The sequence below is a fragment of the Lasioglossum baleicum genome, unplaced genomic scaffold, assembly GCF_051020765.1.
Source record: "Lasioglossum baleicum unplaced genomic scaffold, iyLasBale1 scaffold0026, whole genome shotgun sequence".
Lineage (NCBI taxonomy): Eukaryota > Metazoa > Arthropoda > Insecta > Hymenoptera > Halictidae > Lasioglossum > Lasioglossum baleicum.
The window spans coordinates 827,034-834,764 of record NW_027469086.1 but is presented as its reverse complement, the minus strand read 5'-3'; positions in this window follow the sequence as shown (position 1 = coordinate 834,764).

Here is a 7,731-nt window from a genome sequence, read left to right as displayed (position 1 = left end):
CCTCTCTTCGATAACCGCCGAAGGAGATGGGCCGACTCGCATCTTATGCCACCGCCTCAGTCAATTCCCCCGAGGAAGAGGAAATCATCGTCAAACTCAACATCTGAACCACCATCGAAAACGCCACCACGCCCTAGGGCGAGTTCAGATGACGACAGCCTTTTGGTATCACCACCCCTAGTACCCGCCTCCAGTCAAGAGGAGTCACCCATAACAGGACTAGAGGACATTTTAACCGCCGTCCCCAGCCTAATTCCCCAACCAACGGGACCAAACTGGCTCGATGAAGAAGAAGAAACCTTACCCTCCGAGGACGAGGAAGAAGATGAGGAGCCAAGACGACAAGGGAGAATAACGTACCTCCGCGACCGATTAATTATGAGGAAAGATAATTTAGTATGTTTCACAACCCTGGATGGTCAACCTATAGACCCAGGAGCCGTAGACCTCCATAGACAAAGGAAACTGTCCGACGGTCGAGATCTGACCTTATTCAAAGCAAAGATAAGTAATTTCGGTAGCAACAAGCTGATACAGATACCCATCAAACCATCCCTGACTCACGAGGTTTCAACCGACGACCTAAAAGAATGTTTCCGGACATTACTTGATGTAGCCAACGAACTCAGACTGCGAACATTTTCAATCTCTAAAACCTATATAGACGACAATTCCATGGAGTACGTCTCGAACCTCCTCATCGCAACATTCGAAGACACCCCCGTACACATATTCTTCTGCGCAAACGAAATCCAGATACCGGCCGAAGATAGATGGAATGATATTATCGCAGAAAATCACGTCTCTGCGTACGCAGGGCACAAAGGAATTACAAAAACCCTGAAGAGAATCCGCGAAAGATATTGGTGGAGCGGTATGAAGATCCAGATAACGAACTACGTTAATAACTGCCTCAGTTGCCAACGTAATAAACTGACCAGGGTAAAAACGCGCCTGCCAATGAGAATAACGGATACACCCGGTAGAGCGTTCGATAAGGTGTCCATGGACATTGTAGGGCCCCTTCCAACAACCAACGACGGAAACACATACATCTTAACCATACAGGATCTATTAACGAAACACTCAACCGCAATCCCTCTTAAATCCGCCGATGCCATCAGCACTGCGGACGCATTTATAAACAATTTTATCTGCCGTTTCGGAACACCTAAAGCCATCCTAACGGATCAAGGAGCCAATTTCACAAGTTCCCTGATGAAGGCCATCGCAAAACGATTCAGAATAACTCGGCTGCAAACAACAGCCTTCCACCCTCAAAGCAACGGGTCAATCGAGAGATCCCACCACGTCTTAGCAGAGTACCTGAAGCAATACGTCCACAAGAACAACTGGGACAAATGGGTCGATTTGGCAATGTTTAGTTACAATACGAGTGTCCACGAGGGCACAGATTTCACGCCGCACGAGTTAGTATTCGGCTCTTTGGCGCGAGTCCCATCCGCCGATTCCTACTCCTACGAATGCGAAAACGACTCCTATACCCACTACCTCTCCCAATTGCAAAGAAAGATAACCGAAACCCAGATTCGCGCGCGCGGAAACTTAGTCTCCGCGAAAAGGAAATCCAAATCATACTACGATAGAAGAATTAACCCTGTAGAATTCAAGGTGGGAGAACAGGTATTCCTACTCAAAGAACCCTGCAAGGGCAAATTCGATGCGCAATATACGGGTCCTCACGAAATTTGCGACATCCTAGACTCAAACAATGTAAAAATTAAAGTAGGGAACCATTTTAAGATTGTACACGCAAACAAACTCAAGCGTGCGCCGAATAATCCAACGCAAACCCCGCGTCAGCGAAACGTGACACTCATCTGGACGCAGATAAGAAAAGACAAAAGTGAAAGTGTTAGTGAACAAAGTGATTCCCCACCCACCCTAAACCCCGAGAAAAGACAGTCGAAAAATGAACATTGCGAATACGACTTGTCGGACATTACAAAACCAGCCCCAGCCCCACGTGCCGACACCGACAACATTTCAGTGCGACCAGTGTTTCGTACAAATATAGGAAATACTCGCCGAGAACTGTGCTCCCTGCGCGGAGTACCCCCGGGCGATGCATCGCATGAATGAGTGTGATATCGAGTGTTGAGCGAGAAATTTCTTCCTTGTAAGAAATTTCTTTTCCGCGTTGGGAGGTGTTACGTCGTCCGATGTACGACGTTGGCCTTGTACACACACTATGTATACAAGGTCTGATCTGCATAAGATCCACACACCGTCCCCTAGACATAAGAACATAATGTTAAGATCTCATTATTCTATTGTTCTAATCCTTATCTCCGTCTCTACCCATCACCATAACTTCACCTTGATCAACACCTTACCTCAGTTTCAACCCATCACCACGACACATAATGCAATAAAGTATTGCATCACTCTGGAAGCATCTAGAAGCTTCTAGAAACGTCGAGAAGTCCAAAGACTGCTGCATCAGCAGTCCCACGCTCGTAGAGGGCAATAGGACAGCCACGAGACTGCAGCGTCAGCAGAAATGCACGTGCAGTCCCCGGGAGCGAAGACGCTGCTGCGTCAGCGGTTCTCCCACTCCGACGACCGAAGAACAAAGAGACTGCAGCGTCAGCTATCCCCACTCCGAACGAAGGAGGCAAGGCAGAGCGGACGCTTGCATCAGTCCGCCTCCGACCGGCGACTCGAGCAGTCGTGCCAACCTGGCCTCAGCCGCCAGTCCGGCTTCTTCCGACTTCAAGAGCAGACGTGTTCAGTCTAGCTCCGCGATAGTGAAGTGTGTCGATCCTTCACTCCTAATTCCAATTCCAATTCCAACTCTAACTCAACTCAACTCAAGTCCTAATTCTCATACGTTATTCCTATAACATATTACAATATCCATTATTCATTAATCCAATTACTACTCCTATTATAATATTACTTATACCAGTGTACTTACCAGTTCTTATTTAATATATCGTTGTTATACCAGTGCTTCGATCTTGTTATTCTTGTGTTAGTTCAACACCATCTTCCAATTCAGTTCTTGCATAGAATATATTAAACTCGTGACATATCCGGACTTGGTCTAAAGTGCGCAGTGGAAACGCTGAGCCGCCAATAAGGAATTTGAAGCGAGTCATAGAGAAGTTCTCGTGCCACGTCTAGAATTGGTCTAAAGAGCGCAGTGGAAACGCTGAGCCGCCACTATAGACGTGAAGCGAGTTAACTACCTAAAAGGTTAATAACAAATGGAAGTTCATTTCATTATATATTATTAATATTCCATCATTACTATTCCTTACCCATGCGACGCCCACGTCGAGCGGGACGCAAGTATCAACTTGCTAAATTGAGACGCGCGTTGAGAAATAAAGCGGTGCTCGATCAAATCATTGCCACTACCGAGTGGACAGAACTTCTAGGAACCACCGAGCACATTCCGTGTGACGCGTCCGATTACGTTTCTGTATACGGTTGCCCTTGCAACCCTCCTAAAGAGGTCAACCACGCGGACCTCTCGCGAGCTCCGACGCCAGTTCTGCATCCGGTCGATCGTCCTGAGGTAATCGACATAGCCGACGACGACAGCCAAGACACGATCATCGTTCCCAGGGTCCGTTGCCGAATCATCCGTGACGTTCCTCTGCCAGCTCACCAACGTGTCGTCTTGCGGCCAGCATCCAAGGCCACTAACGTCGTCCCGAACCGAGCAGCAGCAACTCTGCCAGATCTTCCCCACCTCGAGGACATCTGTATAGAAGACCCGATGTACGACACCTACTGCCAGTACCGCCAGTTCCTACTGCAACACTATTATTAGGCGTTAATACAGCATTGCGGTGAGTCGTATAATGTCTTGTATAATTGCTGAATCCTGTAAACTCACCGTTTTCGTTGCATCATCTCGCGCGTGATTCTTGTCGGGACACTTCTTGTAACCGCGTCGGACGTTCTCTTCTTGACTGCATCATAGCAATATCGGTTGTCCTAGTGCATATGACAGCCCGCGGCTGTCTCGGCACGAAAGACCACTCCTCATTTTAATCATAATATCTCAACCGTCCGTCTGTCACTGTTCTCTTTTCTCTCTCCTCGTACCTGTAACAAAAACACAGTGACGGACGTGACAACGTTAGTGGCCTTGGATGCTGGCCGCAAGACGACACGTTGATGAGCTGGCAGAGGAACGTCACGGATGATTCGGCAACGGACCCTGGGAACGATGATCGTGTCTCGGCTGTCGTCGTCGTCGACTATGTCGATCACCTCTGGACAATCGACCGGATGCAGAACTGGGGTCGGAGCTCGCGAGAGGTCCGCGTGGTTGACCTCTTTAGGAAGGCTGCAAGGGCAACCGTATACAGAAACGTAATCGGACGCGTCACACGGAATGTGCTCGGTGGTTCCCAGAAGTTCTGTCCACTCGGTAGTGGCAATGATTTGATCGAGCACCGCTTTATTTCTCAACGCGCGTCTCAATTTAGCAAGTTGATACTTGCGTCCCGCTCGACGTAGGCGTCGCATGGGTAAGGAATAGTAATGATGGAATAATAATAATAATATAATGAAAATGAACTTCCACTTGTTATTAACCTTTTTGGTAGTTAACTCGCTTCACGTCTATAGTGGCGGCTCAGCGTTTCCACTGCGCACTTTAGACCAATTCTAGACGTGGCACGAGAACTTCTCTATGACTCGCTTCAAATTCCTTATTGGCGGCTCAGCGTTTCCACTGCGCACTTTAGACCAAGTCCGGATATGTCACGAGTTTAATATATTCGATGCAAGAACTGAATTGGAAGATGGTGTTGAACTAACACAAGAATAACAAGATCGAAGCACTGGTATAACAACGATATATTAAATAAGAACTGGTAAGTACACTGGTATACAATATGTAAGTAGTATTATAATAGGAGTAGTAATTGGATTAATGAATAATGGATATTGTAATATGTTATAGGAATAATGTATGAGAATTAGGAGTTGAGTTGAGTTGAGTTAGAGTTGGAATTGGAATTGGAATTAGGAGTGAAGGATCGACACACTTCACTATCGCGGAGCTAGACTGAACACGTCTGCTCTTGAAGTCGGAAGAAGCCGGACTGGCACGTCCGTGCGAGTCGCTCGCTTGGAGCGGACCGTTCGAGTCGCTGTCTGGAGGCGGACTGATGCAAGCGTTCGCTCTGCCTTGCCTCCTTCGGTCGGAGTGGGGATAGCTGACGCTGCAGTCTCTTTGTTCTTCAGTCGTCGGAGTGGGAGAACTGCTGACGCAGCAGCGTCTTTGCTCCCGGGGACTGCACGTGCATTTCTGCTGACGCTGCAGTCTCGTGGCTGTCCTATTGCCCTCTACGAGCGTGGGACTGCTGATGCAGCAGTCTTTGGACTTCTCGACGTTTCTAGAAGCTTCTAGATGCTTCCAGAGTGATGCAATACTTTATTGCATTATGTGTCGTGGTGATGGGTCGAAACTGAGGTAAGGTGTTGATCAAGGTGAAGTTATGGTGATGGGTAGAGACGGAGATAAGGATTAGAACAATAGAATAATGAGATCTTAATACTATGCTCTTATGTCTAAGGGACGGTGTATGGATCTTATGCAGATCAGACCTTGTATACATAGTGTGTGTACAAGGCCAACGTCGTACATCGGACGACGTAACACCTCCCAACGCGGAAAAGAAATTTCTTACAAGGAAGAAATTTCTCGCTCAACACTCGACCATACACTCATTCATGCGACGCATCGTCCGGAGGTACTCCGCGCAGGGAGCACAGTTCTCGGCGAGTATTTCCTATATTTGTACGAAACACTGGTCGCACTGAAATGTTGTCGGTGTCGGCACGTGGGGCTGGGGCTGGTTTTGTAATGTCCGACAAGTCGTATTCGCAATGTTCATTTTTCGACTGTCTTTTCTCGGGGTTTAGGGTGGGTGGGGAATCACTTTGTTCACTAACACTTTCACTTGCACTTTTCCTGTATCTTGCTGCATACGTGTAAGTGTTGTCCTTTTGCTTCAGGAAGATGAAGAATCTTGTGAGGGAGCTCCATACGGCGACTGCTAGATGCAAACTCCATCCGTAAAGTGAGTGCAATGCAATACCATTGATTATGGTACTTATGATAGTCTTTATTGTTCGGATTGCTATTGTTACGTCGGACGACCTCCGACGTTGGTCGAATCGAGGACCGTACCTCGATTCTAGGCTAAGATTAAATATTAAGTACATAATACCTCTTAAACCCATCGCTATCAAACTCTTGTTCTAAATCTAATATCTCTTAAACCCATCGCTATCAAACTCTTGTTCTAATTCTAATACATCTTAAACCCATCACTACTTCACCCACGACTTTTCCTAAACTTGTTCTAATACCCATCACTACTTAAATCTCGACTCTCCCAATTGTTCTAAACCCAACCACCACTCCAAACTCTCAATCTTACCTAACACTTGTTCAAACCCTCATCTACACTTATAACTTGTTTAAACCCTCATCTACACTTAACACTTGTTCAAACCCTCATCTACACTTACAACTTGTTCAAATCCTCAACTCCGCTCGAGTAAACGCCACCTCGAGAACAAAGAGATCGCAACGTCAGCAGTCTTGCACGCGTCACCACTCTGTCGAGAGCGAGGACAAAGAGACTGCAACGTCAGCAGTCTTGCACCCGTCACCACTCCGACGAGCGAGGACAAAGGGACTGCAGCGTCAGCAACCCCCACTCCGAGCGAAGGAGGCTACGCAGAGCTGCCTCTTGCATCAGTCTGGTGCTAGCCAGCGAAGTGAGCGGACGTGTCGGTCTGCGCTCACTCCATTCTCACACAACGACATCAGTCAGTCTGGCCCAAGCCAGCGAAGCGAGCAGACGTGTCGATCTGCGCTCTTCTAATTCGCGCTTCGACGTTCATCGACGTTTGTTCTACTATTCTATTCCAAATCCATTCCAATTCAATTCCTAAATCAATTCCAATTCTAACTCTTACTAACTCATACTCCGTATACGATTATTACGTTTAATTCATTTATTATTATACTACCAAGTTTATACTCAAGTGTACTCAACGTTCTTTATTTCAATATATATATTATATTTTACCAGTGCTACGTGAAGTTAATTTCCACATCATTCTACTAAATCCAGTGACAGTTTCTTTTCGAAATTCGAATCGTGCCCTCGTTAATCATACAGAACTCGGCTTGGAGGTCAGTGTCACGTCCGTCACTGTGTTTTTGTTACAGGTACCAGGAGAGAGAAAAGAGAACAGTGACAGACGGACGGTTGAGATATTATGATTAAAATGAGGAGTGGTCTTTCGTGCCGAGACAGCCGCGGGCTGTCATATGCACTAGGACAACCGATATTGCTATGGATGCAGTCAAGAAAAGAACGTCCGACGCGGTTACAAGGAGTGTCCCGACAAGAATCGCGCGCGAGAGGATGCAACGAGAACGGTGAGTTTACAGGATTCAACAATTATACAAGATATTATACGACTCACCGCAATGTTGTATTAACGCCTAATAATATTGTTGCAGCAGGAACTGGCGGTACTGACAGTAGGTGTCGTACATCGGATCTTCTATACAGATGTCCTCGAGGTGGGGAAGATCTGGCAGAGTTGCTGCTGCTCGGTTCGGGACGACGTTAGTGGCCTTGGATGCTGGCCGCAAGACGACACGCTGATGAGCTGGGAGAGGAACGTCACGGATGATTCGGCAACGGACCCTGGGAACGA